The 27,328-nt window shown below is 37.6% G+C and overlaps 1 protein-coding gene across 7 annotated transcripts in view; it reads right to left on the bottom strand.

The window, feature by feature from the left end:
• The window catches only part of NARS2 (asparaginyl-tRNA synthetase 2, mitochondrial), a 143,975-nt gene that overhangs the window by 96,914 nt on the left and 19,733 nt on the right, over positions 1–27,328 (bottom strand). The window lies entirely within an intron of this gene.

Below are 27,328 nucleotides of genomic sequence, written 5' to 3'. Positions count from 1 at the left end.
ATAAATAAATTTATTAAAAAAAAGGAACTCTTCAGACACAATGCATGTAGCACCAGGAAGCTGAGGAGGTTGTTTGTATTCATACAGGATACAACTTGATCATTACTCTGGCTTCTTTACTGCAAAGATAAAACTCAGAAATAGGAATGTGGGGGGTTTTGTTTTTATTTTTTTAACTTTTTAAATGTGCCCAGAGGTTTCATAATTAAATGATAGAACCAATAATTAAATAAATACTGAGGAGCAGGGCTGACTTAATTATCACCATATTATCTAAAACATTCCTTATTAGGAACTTTGAAGCATACTATACTAGCAATAAGGAATATAATCTCACTTGATATAAACAAAAAATTCAATTTCTAAACATGTTCAAACTCTAGAAAAAGCAGTTTTTTGATGCGGGGTAGCGAGGTTTAACGCATTTAAAAAGTTGATAATAATTTACGTATGAAACACAAATAGTCTGTTTCTACTAAAAGCAATTTGCTGAAATACCACTAAAAACCTTACAATGTGCTCTTTTTTCTATAACTTTTCTGTTGTGACATACAACACACTAATGCAGAAAAGGAAAAAGTACACCTCAATGATTTATCACAAAATTAATGCCTATGTGACTACCGCCCAGATCACAAGATAGAAGAGTAACAACATCTCAGGAGACTCTAGTGTCCCTTCCCCCAACAATTCCTCTTTCCTTCCCAAAGATAACTATTAATCTGACCACCAAAACATTATATTACTTTTCTAAGAAGAGCAAACTAAACTCAAAGTTAGCAGAAGAAAGGAAATAACAAAGATCAGAATGGAAAGAAATGAAAGAAAAACTAAAAAGACAATAGAAAAAAATAAAATTAAGAGCTGTGTTTTTAAAAAGATAAACAAAACAGACAAACCATTAGCTAGACTTACCAAGAAGAAAAGAGAGAGGACTCAATAAATAAAATTAGTACATAAATACAAAGGCTCATAAGAGACTATGAACAATTATGCACTGAAAAATTGGACAACCTAGAAGAAATGGATAAATTCCCAGAAACATACAACCTTCCAAGACTGAATCAAGGAGAAACAGAAAATCTGAACAAAGTAATTACTAGTAGAAAAGATCGAACCAATAATCAAAAACCTCCCAACAAAGAAAAGTCAAGGACTAGATGGCTTCACTGGTGAATTCTATCAAACACCGAAAGAATACCAATACTTCTCAAACTCCTCCAAAAATAAGAGGAGGAAACACTTCCAAACTCATTTTACAAGGGCAACATTACCCTGATAATACCAAAGCCAGGTAAGGACACTACAAGAAAAGAAAATTACAGGCCAATATCCTTGATGAACATAGGTGTAAAAATCCTTAACAAAATATTAGCAAACCAAATACAACAGTACTTTGAAAGAATCATACACCATGATCAAGTGGGGTTTATTCCAGGGATGCAAAGGCGGTTCAACATCTGCAACTCAATCAAGGTTTTCTCAACAGATACAGAAAAAGCATTTGATAAACTTCAACATCTTTTCATGATAAAAACTCTCAACAACGTGGGTATAGAAGGAATGTACCTCAACATAATAATGGCCATATATGAAAAGCCTACAACTAACATCAAACTCAATGCTGAAATGCTGAAAGTGTTTCCTCTAAGATCAGGAACAAGACAAGGAAGACCACTCTCACCACTTTTATTCAGCATAGTCCTGGAAGTCCTAGCCAGCACAAGTAGGCAAAAAAAAAAAACAAAAGGCACCCAAATCAGAAAGGAAGAAGTGAAATTGTTACTATTTGCAGATGACATATTACATATAGAAAATCCGAAAGACTTCACCAAAAAGCTGTTAGAATAGATGAATTCAATAAAGTTGCAGGATACAAAATAAATACACAAAAATCTGTTGCATTTCTATACACCAACAACTATCAGAGGAAAAAAAAGTAGTTCCATTTACAGTTGCATCAAAAAGAATAAAATACCTGGGAATAAATTTAACCAAGGAGGTAAAAGATCTGTACACTGAAAACTGAGACATTGATGAAAGAAACTGAAGACACAAAAAAACTGAATGATATTCTGTGCTCATGGATATGAAAAATTAACATTGTTAAAATGCCCATAATATCTAAAGTGACCTACAGATTCAATGTGATCCCTATCAAAATTCCAATGGTATTTATCACAGAAACAGAAAAAACAATCCCAACATTTGATGGAACCACCAAAGACCCTGATTAGCCAAAGCAACCTTGAGAAAGAAGAACAAAGCTGGAGGTGTCATGCTTTCTGATTTCAAACTATATTACAAAGCTTTCAAAACAGAATGGTATTGGCATAAAAACAGACATATAGATCAATGGAACAGGACAGCCCAGAAATAAACTCATGTATATAAGATCAATTAATTTGACAAGAATATACAATGGGGAAAGGACAGTCTCTTCAATAAATGGTGTTGGAAAAACTGGACAGACACATGCAAAAGAATGCAACTGGACTCCTAGCTTACACCATATACAAAAATTAACTCAAAATGGATTAAAGGCACAAAAGTCAACCCCGAGTTAAAAAAAAAAAGAATTAAAGACTTGAATGTAAGACCTGAAACCATAAAACTCCTAGAACTTCAACACAGGGAGAAAAGTTCTTGGCATTGGTCTTGACAATGATTTTTCGGATTTGACACCAAAACCAAAAATAAACAAGTGAGACTACATCAAACTACAAAGCTTCTGCACAGAAAAGGAAACCACCAACAAAATGAAAAGGCAATCTACAGAATGGGAGAAAATATTTTCAAACCACATATCTGATAAAGGATTAATATCCAAAATACACTAGGAACTCATATAACTCAACAGCAAAAAATAAGTAACATATAAATAAGTGAACTAAAAAACAGCAAAAGGACCTAAATAGACATTTTTCCAAAGACAACATACAAATGGTCAACAGGCACAACAAAAGATGCCCAACATCACTGATCATCAGTGAAATGAAAATCAAAACCACAGTGAGATACCCCCTCACACCTGTTAGGATGTGTACTGTCAAAAATGTAAGAGCTAAGTGCTGGGGAGAACGTGGAGAAAAGGGAACCCATATACACTGCTGGTGGGAATTTAAACTGGTACAGCCACTATGGAAAACAGTACAGAGGTTCCTCATGAAATTAAAAATACCATGTAATCCAACAACCCCACTTCTGGGTCTATATCTCAAAGTTTTCCAAAGGAAACAAAATCATGATCTCAAAGAGAGAGCTCTATTCCCATATTCATAAAAGCATTATTCACAATAGCCAAGGTATGGAAACAACGTGTCTGTCAACAGGTGAATGGAAGAAAATATGAGATACACACACACACACACACACACACACACACACACACACAAACACAGTGGAATATTATTCACTCTTAAAGAAGAAGGAAATCCTGTCATTTACAATGATATGGATGAACCTGGAAGGCACCATGCTAAGGGAAATAAGCTAGACAGAGAAAGACAAATACCTCATGCTATCACTTATACGTAGAATCTTAAAAAAAAAAAAAAAAAAGAAAAAAGAAAAAAAAAAAAAGGTCAAACTCAGAAACTGAGAGTAGGAATGTTGTTGCCAGGGCTAGGTGGAGAAAATAGGGAGAGGTGGGTAAAAGGGTAAAAACTTTCAGTTATAAGATGAATAAGGTCTGAGGATCTAATGTATACACAGTGACTATAGTTGATAAACACTATACTATACAAGTGAACTTTGCTTAGAGAGTGAATGTAAATGCTCCCCCCTCGAAAGAAAAAGGGAAATGTGTGGGGTGGTGGACATGTTATTTAAGTCAACTGAGGGAATCCTTTCACAAAGTGTAAGTACATCAAATCACCATGATGTAAAATTTAAATATCTTAAAATTTTGTCAACTGTACCTCAATAAAGCTGGGGAAAAAACCCCTTTATATTACTTTTCTGTTTCTGACTTAATATAAAGGCAATCATATAGTATGTTTGACTTTATTCACTCAAAATTTTAGTTCTGAGTCTCATCCATGCTGTTGTCTGTTACTGTAGTTCATTCATTTTTATGGTAGTAGGGTATTCCATTGTATGATTTTATTACAATATATGTATTCTGCTGCTGATAGACATTTGGACTGGTTCCAGCTTGAAACCAGTATGAATAATGCTAACGTACATTTTTGTAAATACCTAGTGATATGCATTTGTATGGAGTAGAATTGCTGAGTCATTGGGTATGGATGTCTCTGACAGAGTAGATTATGCCAAACTGTTTCCCAAAGTAGCTACACCAATGTCCTTTGCCACCAGCAGTACATACACTGCATTATATCAAAATAGTGATTCTCAATATGTGGTTTGTGGTTACCTGGGGTTTTCCAAGATCCTTTCAGGAGGTTTGTGAGGCCAAAACTATTGTCATAATAATAGTATAATATTTAAAGTATAATATTTAAAGTTACTTCTCTTTGTCACTGTGTTGATATTTGCACTGATGGTGCAACAATCGTGGGTAAAACTGCTGGTTTCTCAGTTCAAATCATGGCAGGGGACTAAATTGGTACTATAGTCATTGTACGTATTCCTCACCACCATGTGCTCACAATGAAAAAAAAAAAAGCCAGCTTCACTAAAGAATGTCTCTGAAGAAGCTGTTTCAATAATTAATTTTATTAAATCTTGACCTTTAGTACATTGTCTTTGTAATAGTTGGTGTGACAAAACAGGAAGTACACATAAAGCCCTTGTCTGCGTGGTGAAGTACAACTCTGTCTCAAGCAAAAGCACTTGTATAATTGTTTGTGCTGAGAGCTGAGCAAGCTTCTTTATAGCATGGAACACCATTTTTTACTTGAAAGAGTGACTGACATGGTTATTCAGTCTTGGATACTTGGCTGACGTTTTCTCAGAAATGACTGAAGGGAACCTATTGCCATAAGGAAAACAAATGACAGCATTTTTTTTTACCAATGATATAATTTGAGCTTTGAAGCAAAAACTGAGATTTTGGAAAATGTGAATCTGCCACTGTGAACGTGATAGCTTCCCAACCTTTAAAGACTTTCATGATGAGACTGAGAGTGTTACTAATGAATATAAATGTTTAAAAGATCTGCATAACTCAGAGAATCAGTATTTTGCAAATAACAACGTACGATGCTACAAAATTACACATGGGTTAAAGAGTCAGTCAAATTTTAAGCTAAACCAAAGGATTTCAATGTAACACTGTATGAAAGCATCAAAATATATTTGTTATGGTATGAACTGGGAGGAGTATTCCAGGCACAAACAACAGCAAGCAGTGATCAGTACCTTAAGGTACCAGTATAGATCCCACACTGTAACTAATCTTTAAGAAACCACCATTTGTTGAGTTGTGGTATAGTATCACAGAACAGCCACAATCACCTAAAAAGGCTATCAGAACACTCCTCCTTTTTCCAGCTACATACCTGTATGAAGCTAGATTTTCTTAATACACTTCAACCAAAATAACATACTGCAACAGACTGAAGGCAGACACAACTAAGAGAATCCAGATGTCTTATACTAGACAGATATTAATGAAATGTGCAAATATGTATAACAATACCACTCTTCTAATTCTTTTTGTTTTAGAAAATATATTTATTTTTCACAGAAATATTTTATTTATGCTAAAATATAATGAACTGATTAATTTTAGGTGAGGTGATATTTACTTTTTTTTCCTCAGCTTTGATATCTAATATGGCAAATATCAATAGACTATAACTCATGTAAATGAAAGCTCTTCAGGGTCCTCCATAACTTTTCAGTGCAAAGCAGTCTGGAGAACTGCTGAACCCAAACAATCTGTCTCCCCGCAACAGGATGCAAAGTGAGTTTCTTAACACAATCAAGGCATACACAAAACTTTAATAAATAGAAGATGCCCAAACAGAAGAAATTACAGGCAGAAGTTTCAGAGTTTCATAGATTGAAAATCTCCAATCAAACTTCAAGCTTCCTGAGAATAATCTTTATAAAACTTAAATTTTGACTACTCTGAAAACAGTACAGAAATCCCTTGATGGTTCCCCATAGCCTCCCTTGAACTGGCATTTAAAAAACTTCATTTTCTGGCATTTACCATTCTAAAGCTTTCTCTCTCTAACATACTAGTCATGTTTAACTGCAAAATGTTCTCACTAACCTCTGGGTTATTGTACACAGTACATTGCTCCCCCTACCCAGAAGTCCTCTCTTCTATTCACATGGCTAACTCTTACTTGTCTTCAAGATTCAGCTCATGAAATCACTTATCCATGAAGCCTTCTTACTGCTAACAGCCACCCCTAATGCCTACTCTGTGCCTAGGCTAGGACAGATGACCCTCTTATGTACTTCTGTAATAACCTATATATACATATCATTCATTCATCCAGGAACTGTGCTAAACCGTGGAGACAGAGCAATAAATAAGACAGCTCTCTTTGAGAGCTTACATTGATTGTCTAATGGGGAAGAAAGAAAATGAACATACAAACTATTAAAGAAGCAAGATAATTACAAATTGGGATAAGGGAGTCAGGGATGGGGGAAGTGGGAAGGGCAGCACTCCGAAGCAGCAACATGCAAGCAAGAACCTGAAGGATGAGAAATGTATTTGCTATACTCAGAACTGGGAATATTCCAGGTAGGTTACCGTAGCTTGAGAAGCTCAGGCATTAGAGAGACTTAAAAGAGTCGGCTGGGGAGGTAGGCAGGAGTAAGATCATCATAGTGCCTTTATAGATCAAGATAAGCAGTTTAGGTTTTATTTCAAGAACACAGAGTAACCACTGAAATGTTTTAAGCTGGGTTGTGGCATTATGTGTATTAAGATTATGCTAGTGTCTGAATGGAGAATAGATAATAGGGGGATAAGAGTGTAAGTGGGGAGACTAATCACAAGACAAGAAAAGATAGTGGCTTGAGTAAGACAGGTAACATTGGAAATAGAAATGGAGAGACTGAGGGTTTATGTTGAGATAAGTCAACTGGATTTACTAATAAATTAGATATGGGGTTGGGGAAGACAGGCGGGGAAACATGAATTAAGCTTCACTTCTAGGTTTTTTACTCAAGCAATTGAGTGGATAGCAGTGACTTTTGCTGAGGTGGGAAGGACTGGAAGAGAAAGAGGCTTTGGAGGGAAAAAATCTAGAATTATATTTGACATATTATATATGAATGCATATTAAACATCTTAGGAAAAATGTCAAATAGGCAGTTGATTCTATAAATCTGGAGCTCAGAGAGAGAGGCTGGGGCTGGATATACATTTGTAGTCATCAGTATGTAGATGGTATAAAACCTTGGAACTGGGTGAGATGACTGGGGGAGAAATTATAGATTAGTGTTTCTCAACAGTGATGATAATGTTACCTAGCAAATATTTTGGAAATCTGTAGGGGCATTTAGCGGGCAGGAGTCAGGGTTATCCTCTAATACGTACGAAGTCCTACATAACTAAGACCTGCAATCTCCCAACTTTCCAATGTTTTGCTAGACATTTATGTAGGTGATCAGTACAAAATTATCAACCAAACAATGCAGATTTGAGCTGCCTGATAAACACAGTCATTACTTTTATCTAGTTTATATATCGGGTTTCAGTGTAAGATGTTGTTTGGAAAAGACTTTAGAGCAAAAACATTTGAAAATCACAATGGATGATTTTAAAGTTCCTCCTACTCTAATATTCTATGATTCAACTAACCTTTCCCTGATCATATAAAGTTTATTAGTATAGTATAACAATTTAACCCAGTCTTTCTCTATCTGTACAATAGAAAAATTTTTTTTGCTAGGTTGTTTTGCCAATGGAAGACAGAAAATGCAGAACCAAGAAAAGGGAAACCAAGAACTACTAAATATTTTTAGATGTGTGTATCCCCCACTGAGTTTCATATTATGGGGCTCTAAAATCATCCCTAGTTCTTTGAGGTCTTCCAAGAAAATACTAAATAAATATTTTGAATTGCCTTCCAGTTGTCTGACTCTGTCTCCTTGTAAAATATGTAGCAAGGAGAGAGTAAGCAGCAGTTAACTGAATAGTGGAAAGCAATATAGTCAACAATGGAAAATATATTTATTTGACCTCCATAGTTACTGAAGCACCTACATCCTGTTTTACCTCCTTTTACTCTTTTCCCATCTTCGACTTTGTCCCCCCACATTTCCCCCTATTCTGTTTACTCATAATCCCAGAGAGGAAAAGTTGAGAACAGAACGCATAAAGATGAAGCATGGCACAGAAACTTAAGAGGTCTCAAATCAAAACAGCATGCCATTGCCCTGTTTTCCCTAATCTGCAATTTCCCTTAAAGAGCACGAAGGAAAGAGAGAGTACTCACCATCTGTAAGCACCACATAACCAGTGAATATCCTGTTTTCTTTCCTTACCCCAATTAAGGGATAATAGAGAGGCTATGCCTTTTGTGATACAGATAATAAAGAATCAAAGAAGCTTTGAGTTAGATGAGACCTTAACAGAATGTCCCTTTTATTAAAAAACTAAACAAAACAAAACCTGAAAGCTTAAAAATGTTGTGTTAAATGTTAAGCCAAATGTCATACAAAAGCAGTTTTTTGCAAGACCCGTAGTAGAGTCCAGATTTCTCAGCTTCCAGAACCATCGTATTTCTAATATATGAGGTTGCTCCCTATTTTCTTTTCCTGTGCAGTAGAAATATTGCTATTGGATTCAAAAAGCTTTTTAAAAAGAAGTGTTAGTCTCTTGTAAGTATGGAATTCTGATCATATAAAACAAACCACAGGAACTTAATCTGTCATACAGTCCCCAAAGATTTGTGGGTTTTAAGTTTTATGTTCCCCATCAAGCTACGTCTCAAAGGGGGCTGCCATCATGCTATAGGAACTGCACTGGCATGCCATCAGGCTGCACCTCATAGATGAAAACTAACACCAGGGGAAACTGGCTCAATTAACTGCATCCTACTTGGCTGGTTTTGTTGGTTTCGAGATGCTCCTGTTATTAACAAGCCATGTAAGTAAGCCTTTCACTAATCTAATAATTTCCAACAAGTCTGGTTTATGTTTCCATACTTTACAGTTGCTACAAATATGTGTATCTTGGTGTACACTGAACTTCTAGTATAAAAATAATCTTTCTTAAAATAAGGATCCATTTACATTCCAGAACACCCACTAACTAGAACACCCACTCTTAGCCCTGAGAAAGGTTTCATTTTGGCAACTATGTGATCAGTAGGAAAGGAAGTTATTAGCTTAAACTGTTTGTAAACAGTCTGCTTTCCTGCTGAGCAGCCTGAGAAAGAAAGAAGCAGCAAAGAACCAACAGAAGAGATCTGGAGTCTGCAAGATTAGAGGGTGAAGCTAGGGCAAAACAAAAGGTGAATAGACAATGCTGCCTTATTATTATTTTTTTTTCTTTTAGGAAAGAAACAATGCAAATTGCTGAAAGTCAAATTTGCTCCCAAATGTAAAGGGGTCAGGGAAAATGTACCAAACATTTTCTTCATTATCATTCAAAAACTGTTAATTTTGTCTTACTAGTTGTCAGACTGGGGCTACAAAGATGAATATGATATGGTCCCAGTTCCACTAACTATCCTCTCATCCCATTTTCTAGTTCTTCCGTGATAAGGGAAATCTGCTGTCCAAAGTTCCTAAACCAGTCATACAAATCAACCAAATGAACATTTCCTACCACCTAAGTGTGATAAAGGAAAAAGTGAGAATCTTGGGAGGAGGAGGTGAGAGGGAATTATTCAAAGGCCAATTTGGAACATTACTTATCAGAAAAATTTCCCTTTAGCCTTCTCTGATCATGAAATATTGGTTCCAGATGTTTTCTTCAACACTTAAAAACTTCTTTTGTCCCCTCCTTTCTATTTTTACCATTACTTCAAGATCTGGTGCATATAACTTCACATCTAGATTTTACACCCATGGCCTGCTACCTCCTACTCTCCTCTCTCCCTCTTCTAACCTGGTCTTGCTGCTTTCCTTACGTCTTTCCCATGTTACGAATCCTCACTGGTTCTGCAGTGTGTCGTCTACTCTGTCTTAACCTATCTTACCTTTCTGGGCTTCTTTCCTATTATTCTCCATTAAAAACACTCAGAAAGAGAAAAACATATTGACTATACTCTTCAAACCTAATTGATCTTGTTTCCCCATTTTGCCTTAGTCATCCTTACCCTGAGGGTCTACAGATGCTGTATATTCCTCCTGGAATGCACTTGCCCCTCTCCCCGCTGAGAAAGAATGTTTTACCAATCTTTCACCACTTAATTGTATACTGCTTTATAATGTTATTCAACTCTGTATGTACCCATCTACTCTACTGGAATATAAGGTCCTTCTTGGCAGGGACCATTTTATATTTCTTTTATCCCTGCTAAAGGACCTGGCTACCACTAAACACAGTAGGCACTTAATAAATACTTATAAAACAAAACTGCACTAAGCATCATGAATCCTTATCAAATTTCCTTCTATGAAAGCTGTTCCCTTATCTCCCATGCCTCCTCCCAATATAAAAGTTGAATCCAACCAACTATAACTAAAATGACATTTTCTTGCAGTTGCTGTGAGGTGCAAGCAAGTTATGACACTTGGACCAGAAAAGCTTGGTCATCCTTCACCTCTGGCTGTGGTACTTAAGGATAATCTACAAATTTCATCATTTTGATGCTATTCCAAAATTACCCAAAAAAGATTCACATCATATTTTGGGGGAATCAAAGTGTCTCCTGAGTCAAAAATTCCATGGAGGGACCTCTCTGGTGGCACAGTGGTTGGGAATCTGCCTGCTAATGCAGGGGACATGGGTTCCAGCCCTGGTCCGGGAAGATTCCACATGCCGTGGAGCAACTAAGCCCGTGCGCCACAACTACTGAGCCTGCACTCTAGAGCCCGCGTGCCACAATTACTGAGCCCATGCGCCTAGAGCCCGTGCTCCGCAACAAGAGAAGCCACTGAAATGAGAAGCCTGCACACCGCAATGAAGACCCTGCTCGCTGCAATTAGAGAAAGCCCGCGTGCAGCAACGAAGACCCAACACAGCCATAAATAAATAAATTAAATAAATAAATAAGTAAATTTCCATGGAATGCTCCCCTCAAGGATGGTATCCATAAAGTGAATGTACAATTTCCAACAAAAACCATTCCCCAAAACAATCAAATGGCACTGGCTCTGAAGAGTATAAGCTCAAAAGGCTTCCTAGTGTTTATGAAGCTGATATTTTCTTTCATTTATGAGTACTTAACTGAATTCTAATGAATTTTAATTTATGTACTAAGAACGTGCAAATTCATGTTAAAACAAAAAAGGAAAATCCAGTTTCTACTTTAATTAGCAATGGAAACAAGCATTTGTAGAAAAAAATAATCCCCTCCATATTAAAAGTTCAAAGGTCTCTAGCAGAGGTGAACTAGTTAACATAACTACTTCCGGGAAAATATAGGCCAAGAGTAGAGATAATAAAAACAAAAGAAAACAAAAATGTGCCCTGGTACTGATATGCAAAAACTACTTTATATTCAGAATCCAACCACATTTTAGAATCTACCATTTCAATTCTGGTCTAAATCACTATCATCTGTCCACCTGGATTACAGCATTAGACTCAACTGGTTTTTCTTCTTCTGTAGGTACCCACCCACCATTTATTCTCCATACAGCAGCCAGAATGATCTCATTAAGACACCAGTGATTTATGTTACTCCTTTTCTTAGAACTCTCCAATGACCTGCCATCTCATGCAGAGTTACAATTCTTATAATGGCCTGCAAAGTCCTGTATCTAAGATTCCTAGTGGAAATGCTTCTGATTATCACTGTGATTAAGGAGAGGTTTTGCAGTTTAGTGGGTACTATCAGAGTTCCAAATATCCCATGGAATATTCATGGTAGTGAATTATGTGAATTTTGTCCTTTCAATACACTCTGAATTTTCCAGAATGCCTCCTCCATGTAAATTAAGGGAAGGCTACACTCTGGTGTAGAACTTTATCAATAATTATTTACCATTCCACAAAATCCCACCACAATTACCATTCACACTATTTGAGTAAGCAATATAACACACCCATTTAAGTCCTAATTTATAGCTCTTAAAGTCAGCCACTCTATATAAAGGCTAGCTGTATTTTCAACTTGTCATACCATAGTATTTACATAATGATATAAACTAATAATATTACTTTCATTTTATGTCTTCTTTATATTAAGTTGGGAACACTGTATTATTTTCTTTTTTAAGTGCATAAAAAGCTTATATTATCTATATTTCATTTTAAGAGAGAAAAGGGATTATTACAATATATTTGTATAAATATATAAAATAAAGTATAAATATATAAAAAACAGTGTTTCACCTTATCACGGCCCTATACAATGTGTACCTACTCTCAACCCCTCATACCTGTCTGACCTCAATTCCCACTATTCTTCCCATCATTCAGTATGCTCCATCCACACTGGCCTTCACAGCTATTTCTTGAAAACTTCAGGCAGCTCCAGCCACAGGACCTTTGTACTTGCTGTTCCTTCTGACTGGAATGTTCTTCCCCCAGGTATCAATATTACGCACTCTCTCACATCCATCGTGTTTTTGTTTGAATTATCTTCTCAGTGAGCCTTTCCCCAACCACCCAATTTAAAATTGAAAATCAATCCCTCTCCCCCTCTCTCCTTCTCTCTCCCTCTCGCACTCCCTAACCTCTTTTTCCCTCTTTTCTTTACTCCACAATACTAAGCACCATCTGTTCTGATTATCTATTGCCAAGTAATATATCACTCTAAAACTTAGTGGCTTAAAACAATCTATTGTTATCTTTCATAATTCTGTGGGTTGCCTGGGTTCAGTTGGGCGATTCTTGCTCATGTGGTTACAGCCAATGGTTGTAGGGACTGAAGTCATCTGAAGGCTCAATCAAGCTAAACATCCAAGAGGACTTCTTCAACCACAGGTGTGGGGCCTCAGCTGGGAGGGCTCAAACAGCTGGGTGCTGGCCAGGAATCACTGACTCACCACTCAGCCTTCCCACCTGACTAGTCTGGGCTAGCACAAAGCATGGAGGTCTCCTGCTAGTCGAGACTTCTTATACAGATGCTGGCTTCCCCCAGAGCTCATATTCCAAAAGACCAAAGGCAGAAACTGAGGTTTATGACCTAGGTAAGGAAGCTTAATTTCTACCTTGCTCTGTTAGTTACACAGAATCAACCCAAATGAAGGGTGGGACAGGACAACAGAATGGTATGAATACTGGGAAGCAGAGAATACTAGAGAGCCATCTTTAGAGGCAGTTACCACAATTCCCAACATACTATAAGTTTTACTTTTATAATTTACTTATTGTGCCTCCCTTCCTACAAGGATATACATTCTCAAGGAGAAAGACTTCTACTTTTTCACCACTATATTCACAGTTCATGTTATGTACTCAATATTAATTGAGAAAAAATAATTATTGCATTAAGTAAGTGATGTACATCAATAACATCCTATATGCTTGCTTTTCACCATGGGCCTCACCCTTCCCCAAACTCCTACCAATTTAACTTTCTGAAAAGGGACCTGGGATGAATCTGGGTTATTTTGGAAGCAAAAAGTGAAAGATAAAATTGGGGGTAAAAATCAAAGACAGAAATATCAAAAAGGTTTGGTCACAAACTGCTTACTTTGTCCCGTGGACATCTCTGATCACTATAGCACCTAGTTTCTCTCTGTCAGAAAACTCTCCTAACAGACTTATGAAATGTGAACCACCTCTGACATGTAATACTTCCATATAAATTATTCTGTATAACTGCCCTTAAAAAAATCAGTTAAATATTTATTCTGTCTACAATTTCATGTGTCAGCTTTATCTTCTGGATAAAGAAAGATTTCTTGAAGACCAGCTCATCTGAACTTAAAAAGCAATTTTTAATTCAAAATTCTCAACATATGACACAATACAAATCTGTGCACACAAGTATACACCAGAAAAAAATTGAACTAGCTAGTGAATTCCCCTAGTTGGTAGAGGTAAAGCAACTATGAGTATGGGGAGAAAAGGGTATTGGTAATGATCATTTAGCTTTTTAGCCTATGTCTACATCTGATGATATATATTTAAGAGTTTCTCCGGGGGCAATAGCTTTCAATTTTGACTATATATTAGAGGCACCTGGTAAGCTCTAAAAATTCCCCACACCAGACTGCACCCCACACCAATTAATGTGAATTTCTGGGAGCAGAACCTAGGCATTCATACTTTTAAATGTTCCTAGGTGAATTCAACATGCAGTCAAGATTGAGAAGCACTGCCTTAAACTCTCCATTCTCCTTTACCCTTACCAGTCTCTTCTAAACTAATACTGAGAAAAAAAATTTTAATTTATAAGCCAAAAAAGGGATTTTTCTAAAAGAAAAAAATGTACAAAAGGCACAAAATAAGATAGTTTTAAAAATCCAAATGCACAAGCAATCCCAATAAACATTAGTGGACTAAATTAAACGGTAAAAAGGGCAAAAACTAAGTGATTAAATTTTTTAAAAAATCTGAGCTATATGCTGTTTCTAAGAAGCACATAAGACAAAGAAAGGTTGACAATAAAAGGATGGATGACGTAAAGAAAATAACATACCCAACTAATACTGATCAAACCAAGTTGGCAGGGCTTCCCTGGTGGTGCAGTGGTTAAGAATCCACCTGCCAATGCAGAGGACACGGGTTCAAGCCCTGGTCCGGGAGGATCCCACATGCCACAGAGCAACTGGGCCTGTGCGCCACAGCTGCTGAGGCTGCACTCTAGAGCCCGCAAGCCACAGCTGCTGAGCCCACATGCTGCAACTGCTGAGGCCCGCGTGCCTGGAACCTGTGCTCTGCAACGGGAGAGGCCACCGCAATGAGAAGCCCGCGCACCACAATGAAGAGTGGCCCCCGCTTGCCCCAACTAGAGAAAGCCCACACGCAGCAACGAGGACCCAACACAGCCAAAAATAAGATAAATAAATTTATTTAAAAAAAACAAAACAAGTTGGTATGGTTGAATTAATCAAACAATAGATGAAAGAGGACCACTATATACCTAAAGATTGATTTCACCAAGAAGTGATTCTAAATTTGTGTATACCCAATAATATAGCCTGAAAAATACATAAAGCAAAAAGTATGAGAAAAAAATGAAAAAATATACCAGAGGATTTTAACACACCAGTAAATGGTGGGTAAAGAAGACTAAATATCAGTAAGTATACTGCAAGTATGCACATACAATTAATAATCTTATTCTAATACACATATGTTGAACCCTATACCCGATAACTGAAAAACACTATACCTGATAACTGACACTCTTTCCAAAGATACACAGAACATTTTATAATACCACAAAAATATAAAGCACCTAGGAATAAATGTAAGAAAGATACTTGTGATCTTCATAAAGAAAATCATTAAATTCTATTGAAAAACATTAAGGAACTCCTAAACATAAGGAGTAATATACCATGTCCAGTGATAGGAACATTTAATACCATAAAGATACCAGTTTTTCCAAACCGATCTGTTGAATCAATGTTGTTCCAATTAAAGAGCAAACAGGGTTTTTTGGAGCTTGTCAAGATGATTTTTAAGTTTATATGGAAGAGAAAAGGATCAAGAAGAGCCAAGAAATTCCTAAAATAAGGTGGAAGGATTTGCTTTACTACCTATTAAGACTTATCAAAGAGCTACAGCAATTGAGAGTAAGTACTGGCAAAGGGATATTCTGAAAACTAATGGAATAGAATAGAGCACACAGAAATAGACACACACATATATGGAAACTTGATTTATGAAAGAGTTGGTAACTGCAATCACAGGAAGAGAAATGAACTATTCAATAAATAGTACTGAAATAATTAGTTATCCATTTTGGGAAAAAAAAATTGGACTCTTACATCATATCCAAAATTCAATTCCAGGTAGATTGAAGACATATATGTGTAATGCACAAACTATAAAACTTTTAGGAGATAACATAGAAAGGATTTCTTAAACAAGATAGAAAAGCACAATACATAAAGGAAATGATTAAATTTGACTAAATTAAAATTAAGAACTCTATTTATCAAAAGACCATATTAAAAAAAGAGAAAAGGCAAGCCATAAACTGGGAGAAAACATTTGCAACAATATACTCAACGAAAGACTGATACCCAGAATATAAAAACACTGATATGCTACATATAAAATAGATAACCAACAAGGACCTACTGTATAGCACAAGGAACTATACTCAGTATTTTGTAATAAACTGTAAGGGAAAAGAATCTGAAAAAGAATATACGTATGTATAACTGAATCACTTTGTTCTACACCGGAAACTAACACAACATTGTAAATCAACTATACTTCAATAAATAAATAAATAAAATCTGCAAAAAAAAAAAAAGATAACACAATAGAAAATATTATAGAAGAGAAAATGAGTGGCCAATAACCATAAGATAAAATTCTCAATCTCAATAGTTATCAGAGAAAAACAAATTAAAATCACATCAATATCTCATTTTATATCCATGAGATTGGCAAAATTTTAAGACTGAAAATATTGGATATTGGCAAAGATGTGGAACAGCACACCCTGCTGGTGGGAGTTTAAATTCATTCTTCCCTTGTAAAAATTTGGATTTCTCTAGTGAAGTTGAAGCTATGAACATGCACTTCCACTATTCTGTATGCACCCTTGAAGGCATATTGGAATCACCCAGAGAGCCTTAAAAAATACTAATGCTTGAGTCCTATTTCCCAGAGATTCTTATTTAATTGAAATATAATATTGAGAAAAAAAAGCTCATCACAGAAAAATAGTATGATTCCATTTGTATAAGTTGAGAACCATGCAAAATGAAACAATATTTTGCCTAGGGGTACATCCACGTGGCAAAACAAGTTTTTTTAAAGCATGGGAATAATAAAACACAAAATCAGCAGAGTGGGAATAGGGTGGGAGATGGAGCTGGGAGGGCACAAAGTAGAGGATCAAAGGTACTAATAAAGTTCTATTTCTTAAGTTTAGTAGTTTGTGGTACAGGAGTATGCCTTATACTGCCTACATAGCGTACATTATTATATATCTATAACAATATTTAATAAAAATGAGTTAAGTATTATTAATATGTTATTTATACAAAAAAAGGGCAGTACCCATCGTTCTTGCCAACAGTAGACTAACAATATATGTTGTTATTCTCCTTCCCCAAAAGGTTGTCTTGGAAGAATGGTCAAAAAGAAATGACAAGGATGCATTACTTCAGTGTGGTGCTCATTCTTAACAGTTGTCTGTACCTAATAAAAAGAGTCTTCTTTAATCTCAGAACTTTAGTCAAGGTTTTGGTATCTTTTCTCAAAAGCCAACTTCAGGAGTCATTATGGTGTGACAAACAGCATTTACCTTACAGCCAAACAGATCTTGTTTAAACTACAACTCTGTCTCTTATTGTGTGGCTTTTGATAAATTCTGAGCCTAGTTTCCTCATGTTAAAAAAAAAAAAAAAAAAAGATAACTCATTCAACAAGTATTTATGGAGCGACTATCATATGTCCGATATTATACAATGATGTACAAGAGACACGTCGTTTCTGCCCTTCTAAAGGCAAACTAATTCCTACTTCAAAGGGTTGCTGAAAAGATTATATAATATATATAAAGGAATTTGACATGGTGCCTGAAATATATTTGGTATTCAATAAATGCTTTTTCTCTGTCTGCTTGGATTAGTTAAAGCTAATAAAGTGGATTATTCCTTGTAGAAAACTTGCCTAATAGTTTAACATTATAAAAAAAACAAACAAAATAACATACATGACTACATAGTAAACTACTATACAGATACTAGTTGATTTAACGTACTTTACAAATGTTAGATGTTATTATTTTGATCCACACTCAGGTTAAAATGTCGGCATCTGAATCAAATTAAAACTAAAAATTATGAACTCAAGCATAACTGGATTCAGATTTCACAGTATTTTTAAAAATATTTTAATGATTTGACTTAATATGTACCTTATAATATCTACAATTTGTTCTTAATATGGCTAGCTTTCAAATTCACATTATTTTGGTGGCACTTACTATTGTAGGATTTTGTTTTTCCCACTTAAAAATATCTTGCAAATTCATGTTGCTGAGACGTGGAACAGAAATAACTTTGTAAGTCAAATAGCACCAGTACTTTTCACAAAAAGGAGGCTTAAGTATTTACAGGACGAATCAAATAGTAAATTTTAGTCCAGCTGTATGGCTGATGGGATTAGATCATTTTAAGAATGCACTCCACTTGGTGGATACCACACGATGGAAGAAATATCTTTGTCTTCTGAATAGGAGCAGACTGTATCAGTTCACAGTCTGACTAAAGTTTTTTTTTTTAACCATGGTGTTAATTCACAAGATCCTCACTTCACAGTGGAAGCGGCAAAAACACATTATGGCTGGGAGCATACCAGCTTTTTGGGTCAGTCCTCTTCTCAGTGCCCTTGAATGATCTCAGATTTGCTTATCCTAACCTAGTGGAGCATTTTCTTTCTTTCCCTTTTAAAATTATTTTTTTTTAATTGAAAAAGTAATACATCTAATTAAAATTGGAAAAATTTTAAAAATTTGGTAACACACTCTGACAGCTGATTCATAAGAAACAGCACCCATGCATACTGCTGACAAAAATAAAAGTTAGGGGCTTCCCTGGTGGTGCAGTGGTTGAGAGTCTGCCTGCCAATGTGCGGGACACGGGTTCAAGCCCTGGTCTGGGAGGATCCCACATGCCGCGGAGCAACTAGGCCCGTGAGCCACAACTACTGAGCCTGCACGTCTGGAGCCTGTGCTCCGCAACAAGAGAGGCCGTGATAATGAGAGGCCTGCACTCCGCGATGAAGAGTGGCCCCCACTTGCCGCAACTAGAGAAAGCCCTCGCACAGAAACGAAGACCCAACACAGCCATAAATAAATAAATAAATAAATAAATAAATAAATAAATAAATAAATAAAAGTTAGTACAAACTCTCTAGAGAGAAATAAGTAACAGTGACTACCTATGGGAAGGGGAACTGGGTAGCTGGGAGTCTGGGGTAGAAGGGAAACTTATTTACTTTATGCTCTTTTGTAACTTTTGAACTGGGTACCTTTTACATATATTATCTTTTTTGTTTTTTATGTAATATATGCATATGATCAAAAATTCAAAGAATATAGAATAGAAAGCCCCATGTCCAGCGGTGAACATTACTGTGAGTCTCTATCTTTCTTCCAGATATGTCCAAGGCATTTTTGACATGTAAAATATGTACCTCCTTAATAGAAATAGACATCCTCAACAGAAAAGAAAATGACTATTCATTTTTTTTCTTTTTTTTTTAAATTGAAGTATGGTTGATTTACAATGTTGTGTTAGTTTCAGGCGTACAGCAACGTGATTCAGTTATACATACATATGTGTCTATTTTTTCAGATTCTTTTCCCTTATAGGTTATTATAAAATATTGAATACAGTTCACCGTGCTATACAGAAGGTCCTTATTGGTTATGAAAATGACTAGTCTTTTTTATTTATTTATTTATTTTTGGCTGTGTTGGGTCTTCGTTTCTGTGCGAGAGCTTTCTCTAGTTGTGGCAAGCGGGGGCCACTCTTCATCGCGGTGCGCGGGCCTCTCACTATCGTGGCCTCTCTTGTTGCGGAGCACAGGCTCCAGACGCACAGGCTCAGCAGCTGTGGCTCACGAGCCCAGTTGCTCCGCGGCATGTGGGATCTTCCCAGACCAGGGCTCGAACCCGTGTCCCCTGCATTGGCAGGCAGACTCTCAACCACTGCGCCACCAGGGAAGCCCCGAAAATGACTAGTCTTAAGGTTGAAAATTGTGCAAAGCTAAAAGCCCACAGAAAATATAATCAACAAGTATCCAAATGTTCCATCACACTGTCAGGTAGTGCGGAGGATACAGTTCTTCCCCGTAAGGAACTTGCAATCTAGATGAGGAAACAAAATTGACGTCAAAAAACCATTAAAGAACAACTGAATGTTAAAATAGGAGATAACAACTAAACAAGAGTTGAAGGAATGAAAAGATTAACGTTAGCTGAAAAAGAGTTGCTTTGAGAGGAGGTTTGACCTGGGTTAGCCCTCATCCCATCTAAAAAGTTTAAAAGAAACAAGGAAGAGTATTGAAAAGTGAAAACATCAAGCAGAACCAAAACGATGTGCTCCATAAATAACTTACCATAAAAATTGATAAGCACCAAAATTCCTGAGGCCCAGTAACTTCTTATTATCATTTCTAGAATGCACAACAATTTGGAAAAGAGAAACCTTTGGTGCTTACATCAGCCTGCTCCTGCATATTAAGTTTTCCTTATTTTTGATTAGCAATTTTAAGTTTTCATATGTCATTTCATTTACTCTTACAAGCTCTAAGTGTAGAGTTATTCACATTGTACAAGTAGGAAGTTGAGAACTGTGGCAGTAAAAAGTAGTCCAAAAGTGACTGACTTCTTTTTTCTTTTGGCATGACAAGTGTGGGGAGTTCCGCAGACCCACTCCTCAGTGAAACTGAGGAAAGTTATAAAATAAAAAACAAAAAAAACAAACTCTTCCCCCACCCCAGCCACCTCTGAAAATGGTCCTAAGGTCATAAAGAAAATGAAGAAACACCTATTCAAGAAAATCTACTAAAACTTGGTAAGAACAAAGAACTTTTGTGGTGTCTGAATGACAATCTTGCTCCCACCCTTCCCCATCACAGCTTAGCACGACAGAATCTCCACTCCAGACTGACAGAGCCGAGGACACAGGGCTCTGCTGAAGCCCAGCTCCCAGTCAGAGGACTATCCTGACGTGATGAGCAGCACAGCACGCCAGCATTTCTCATCTTGCCCACAGCTATCTGTTGCTGAAGCTAAGCTGTGGGTGAGTGTGGTTGAGAGGTGGGGGCTCCCTTCTCCCCAGTCCCTGGCTCCTGGGACAGAGGCTCTACCCTGGGTGAGGCCCTGCTAAGAATACTAGACCTAGATTATCTTGCCCCAGCTCACGGGGTGAGGCTTCCATGCTGGGAGCGGCAAGCCAAGGAGACCTAGGGCTACAGCCACCCACTCAACTGAACACCCAGCTCCTAAACTGAAATGTCACTTAAAGAGAAGTGTCCACTGTTCCTGCCCCCAGCACCACAGCCTTGGTTCAGAGATTTTCACTGGGGCTAGAAGCAGCCATAAACCGGACTTCCACACCTCTTCCCAAAGGAAGTGACTTCACCTGCGGGTGAGTTCAAACCTAAGGGTGCTCTTAAAAACAGTGGTTGTAGTGAAAGACCATTGGGAAGAGATTGACATTCTTTGGAGATAAAGGCTAAACTAAAGATCTGCTAGTTTGCTGGAAAGAAATGGAAAGAGACAGAAGAGATCTTCTGTGTTCAGAATAAATTTTAAACACTGACCTTGGGAAGTACATCTTTAAAGAAGCCTGAATTTGACTGGATTAGTCTGTGAAGCAATTTATGCCCCCAAACACTGTTGAAAACAACAGAGCAAGCAGCTGCAATTAGTGGAGTTTAAGAGCTGGGTATGGTCTGGGAAAGAAATAGCCAAAAGAGCCCTGCCAGAATCAATGCCATCTCTGGGTGATAGTGGGCACACCCAAGGCTGTATCCCCTGAGGGGCAACATCAAAGGCTTCACACTGCTGGTGGAGAGGGAAAAAGACATCTGTATCTAGAATAAGGAATTCCTATAACTCAACAACAAAAAGACAAATAAGCCAATTAAAAAATGAGCAAAGGACTGAAACAGACATTTCTCCAAAGAAGATATACAAATGGTCAACGGGCACACAAAAAAGATATTCAACACCCTTAGACATTAGGGAATGGCAAATCAAAACCACAAGATACTGCTTAACGTTCATCAGGATGCCTATAATCAAAGAAACTGAAAATAACAAGCACTGGTGAGAATGTGGTAAAAGTGGAACCCTCATACCACTGGTGCGAATATAATATGGTACAGCCACTGTGGAAAATAATTTTGGCAGTTCCTCAGTAAGTTAAATTAGAACATAAACATGTGACCCAGCAGTCCTACTCCTAAATATATACTCAAAACAACTGAAAACAGGTGTTCAAACAAAAACTTGTACACGAATGTCCATAGTATTATTATTCACAAAAGCCAAAGGTGGAAACAACGCAATGTCCATCAATGAATGAACAGCTAAACAAAATGTGGTATATCCATACAATGGAACATTATTCAGTAATAAAAAGAAATGAAATTCTCATACATGTTAACAGAAGTCAGACACAAAAGGCTACACACTGTATGATTCCATTTATATGAAATAGCCAGAAATCCACAAAGACAAAAAGTAGATGAGAGATTACTAGGAGCTGGAGGTAAAGGGAATGAGGAGTTTTTGCTATTGAGCTTCTGTTAGGGTGCTGAAAAATTCTGGAAATAAATATAGTAGTGATGGTTGTACAACACTGTGACTATAATGGTACTGAATAGTTCATTAAAAATGGTTACACTGATACATTTTATATTATATAAATATCCACAATAATAAAAAAAGTAAACCCATCTAATGCCAAACTTCAGTACACAGTATGAGATCCAGTATGAGAATGCCCACAGTATAAGATTCGGATATAAAATTACACGTCTTCACAGGTTCCATTTAATAGGCTTTCAGTTCATTCTTCACTTTAAGAAGTATTTAAATGTATAAACTCTAGACCTGAATACTGTTCTTGTTATATGAAGTATTACTCCAAGACTTTCTCAGCCTAATTTCATTTCACGATATGCGATCATTTATCTACCACATTTTGGCACAGAAATGTAATTAAAAGCTTAAATATGAATTACATATTTACATATAAATTTTAAACTATCAAAAGCAGCAAAAGGCAAAGAGAAAATCGACAATGAAATACCACTTCACACTCTCTGGTATTGCTATAACTAAAAAAAGAAGAGCAGGGGAAGACCTTCAAGATGGTGAAGGAGTAAGATGCGGAGATCACCTTCCTCCCCACAAATACATCAGAAATACATCTCCATGTGGAACAACTCCTACAGAACGCCTACTGAATGCTGGCAGAAGACCTCAGACCTCCCCAAAGGCAAGAAACTCCCCACGTACCTGGGTAGGGCAAAAGGAAAAAGAAAAAACAGAGACAAAAGAATAGGGACAGGACCTGCACCTCTGGAAGGGAGCTGTGAAGGAGGAAAGGTTTCCACACACTAGGAAGCCCCTTCACTGGCAGAGACGGGGTGGCGGGGGGTGGGGGGACACTTCGGAGCCACGGAGGAGAGCGCAGCACAGGGGTGTGGAGGGCAAAGCAGAGAGATTCCCGCACAGAGAACCGGTGCCGACCAGCACTCACCAGCCCGAGAGGCTTGTCTGCTCACCTGCCAGGGCGGGCGGGGGCTGGGAGATGAGGCCGGGATTCGGAGGTCAGATCCCAGGAAGAGGACTGGGGTTGGCTGTGTGAACACAGCCTGAAGGGGGCTAGTGCGCCACACCTAGCCGGGAGGGAGTCCGGGAAAAAGTCTGGAACTGCCTAAGAGGCAAGAGACCATTGTTTCAGGGTGTGCGAGGAGAGGGGATTCAGAGCACCGCCTAAACGAGCTCCAGAGACGGGTGCGAGCCGCGGCTGTCAGTGTGGACCGAAGAGACGGGCATGAGACGCTAAGGCTGCTGCTGCTGGAGCCACCAAGAAGCCTGTGTGCAAGCACAGGTCACTATCCACACCGCCCCTCCCGGGAGCCTGTGCAGCCGGCCACTGCCAGGGTCCCGTGATCCAGGGACAACTTCCCTGGGAGAACAGATAGCGCGCCTCAGGCTGTTGCAACGTCACGCTGGCCTCTACTGCCGCAGACTCGCCCCGCATCCGTACCCCTCCCTCCCCCTGGCCTGAATGAGCCAGAGCCCCCGAATCAGCTGCTCCTTTAACCCCGTCCTGTCTGAGAGAAAAACAGACACCCTCAGGCGACCTACACGCAGAGGCGGGTCCAAATCCAAAGCCGAACCCCAGGAGCTGTGCGGACAAAGAAGAGAAAGGGAAATCTCTCCCAGCAGCCTCAGGAGCAGCGGATTAAATCTCCACAATCAACTTGATGTACCCTGCACCTGTGGAATACCTGAATAGACAACGAATCATCCCAAATTGAGGCAGTGGACTTGGGAGCAACGATATATATATTTTTTTCTCTTTTTGTGAGTGTGTAATGTACGCTTCTTTGTGTGATTTTGTCTGTACAGCTTCGCTTTCACCATTTGTCCTAGGATTCTGTCTGTCCATTTTTCTTTTTAGTATAGTTTTTAGCACTTGTCATCATTGGTGGATTTGTTTTTTGGTTTTGTTGCTCTCTTCTTTCTCTTTTTTTTATTACTTTTAAAATTTTTTAAATTTTTAACAATTATTTTTTATTTTAACAACTTTATTTTATCTTTTTCTTTCTTTCTTTCTTTTTTTCTCCCTTTTCTTCTAAGCCGTGTGGCTGACACGGTCTTGGTGCTCCAACCCGGTGTCAGGCCTGTGCCTCTGAGGTTGGAGAGCCGAGTTCAGAACACTGGTCCACCAGAAACCTCCCGGCTCTACATAATATCCAACGACGAAAGCTCTCCCAGAGATTTCCATCTCAACACTAAGACCCAGCTCCACTCAATGACCAGCAAGCTACAGTGCTGGACACCCTATGCCAAACAACTAGCAAGACAGGAACAAACCCCACCCATTAGCAGAGAGGCTACGTAAAATCATAATAAGGTCACAGACCCCCCAAAACACACCACCGGACGCAGTCCTGCCCACCAGAAAGACAAGATCCAGCCTTATCCACCAGAACACAGGCACTGGTCCCCTCCACCAGGACACCTACACAACCCACTGAATCAACCTTAGCCACTGGGGGCAGACACCAAAAACAACAGGAACTACGAACCTGCAGCCTGCGAAAAGGAGACCCCAAACACAGTAAGTTAAGCAGAATGAGAAGACAGAGAAACACACAGCAGATGAAGGAGCAAGGTAAAAACACACCAGACCGAACAAATGAAGAGGAAACAGGCAGTCTACCTGAAAAAGAATTCAGAGTAATGATAGTAAAGACGGTCCAAAATCTTGGAAATAGAATGGAGAAAATACAAGAAATGTTTAACAAGGACCTAGAAGAACTAAAGAGCAAACAAACAATGATGAACAACACAATAAATGAAATTAAAAAGTCTCCAGAAGGAATTAATAGCAGAATAACTGAGGCAGAAGAATGGATAAATGACCTGGAAGATAAAATAGTGGAAATAACTACTGCAGAGCAGAATAAAGAAAAAAGAATGAAAAGAATTGAGGGCAGTCTCAGAAACCTCTGGGACAACATTAAACACACCAACATTCGAATTATAGGGGTCCCAGAAGAAGAAGAGAAAAAGAAAGGGACTGAGAAAATATTTGAAGAGATTATAGTTGAAAACTTCCCTAATATGGGAAAGGAAATAGTTAATCAAGTCCAGGAAGTCCAGAGAGTTCCATACAGAATAAATCCAAGGAGAAACACGCCAAGACACATATTAATCAAACTATCAAAAATTAAATACAAAGAAAAAATATTAAAAGCAGCAAGGGAAAAACAACAAATAATATACAAGGGAATCCCCAGAAGGTTAACAGCTGATCTTTCAGCAGAAACTCTGCAAGCCAGAAGGGAGTGGCAGGACATACTGAAAGTGATGAAAGGGAAAAACCTACAACCAAGATTACTCTACCCAGCAAGGATCTCATTCAGATTTGATGGAGAAATTAAAACCTTTACAGACAACCAAAAGCTAGGAGAATTCAGCACCACCAAATCAGCTTTACAACAAATGCTAAAGGAACTTCTCTAGGCAGTAAACACAAGAGAAGGAAAAGACCTACAATAACAAACCCAAAAGAATTAAGAAAATGGTAATAGGAACATACATATCGATAATTACCTTAAATGTAAATGGATTAAATGCTCCAACCAAAACACACAGACTGGCTGAAGAGATACAAAAACAAGACCCATATATATGCTGTCAACAAGAGACCCACTTCAGACCTAGGGACACATACAGACTGACAGTGAGGGGATGGAAAAAGATATTCCATGCAAATGGAAATCAAAAGAAAGCTGGAGTAGCAATACTCATATCACACAAAATGGACTTTAAAATAAAGACTATTACAAGAGACAAAGAAGGACACTACATAATGATCAAGGGATCAATCCAAGAAGAAGATATAACAGTTGTAAATATTTATGCACCCAACTTAGGAGCACCTCAATACATAAGGCAAATGCTAACAGCCATAAAAGAGGAAATCGACAGTAACACAATCATAGCAGAGGACTTTAACACCCCACTTTCACCAATGGACAGGTCATCCAAAATGAAAATAAATAAGAAAACACAAGCTTTAAATGATACATTAAACAAGATGGACTTAATTGATATTTATAGGACATTCCATCCAAAAAGAACAGAATACGCTTTTTTCTTAAATGCTCATGGAACATTCCCCAGGATAGATCATATCTTGGGTCACAAATCAAGCCTTGGTAAATTTAAGAAAATTGAAATCATATCAAGTATCTTTTCCAACCACAACGCCTTGAGACTAGATATTAATTACAGGAAAAAATCTGTAAAAAATACAAACACATGGAGGCTAAACAATACACTACTTAATAACCAAGAGATCACTGAAGAAATCAAAGAGGAAATAAAAAAATACCTAGAAACAAATGACAATGAAAGCACAACGACCCAAAACATATGGGATGCAGCAAAAGAAGTTCTAAGAGAGTTTACAGCAATACAATCCTACCTCAAGAAACAAAAAACATCTAAAATAAACAACCTAACCTTACACCTAAAGCAATTAGAGAAAGAAGAACAAAAAAATGCCATAGCAGAAAGAAAGAAATCATAAAGATCAGATCAGAAATAAATGAAAAAGAAATGAAGGAAACAATAGCAAAAATCAATGAAACTAAATGCTGGTTCTTTGAGAAGATAAACAAAACTGATAAACCATTAGCCAGACTCATCAAGAGAAAAAGGGAGAAGACTCAAATCAATAGAATTAGAAATGAAAAAGGAGAAGTAACAACTGACACTGCAGAAATACAAAGGATCATGAGAGATTACTACAAGCAACTATATGCCAATAAAATGGGCAACCTGGAAGAAATGGACAAATTCTTAGAAAAGCACAACCCTCCAAGACTGAACCAGGAAGAAATAGAAAATATAAACAGACCAATCACAAG

The sequence above is a fragment of the Balaenoptera physalus genome, assembly GCF_965194825.1.
Source record: "Balaenoptera physalus genome assembly, chromosome: 10".
In the NCBI taxonomy this organism is placed as follows: domain Eukaryota; kingdom Metazoa; phylum Chordata; class Mammalia; order Artiodactyla; family Balaenopteridae; genus Balaenoptera; species Balaenoptera physalus.
Note: the sequence above shows the minus strand (reverse complement) of the source record. Positions and strands in the feature narration are given on the sequence as shown.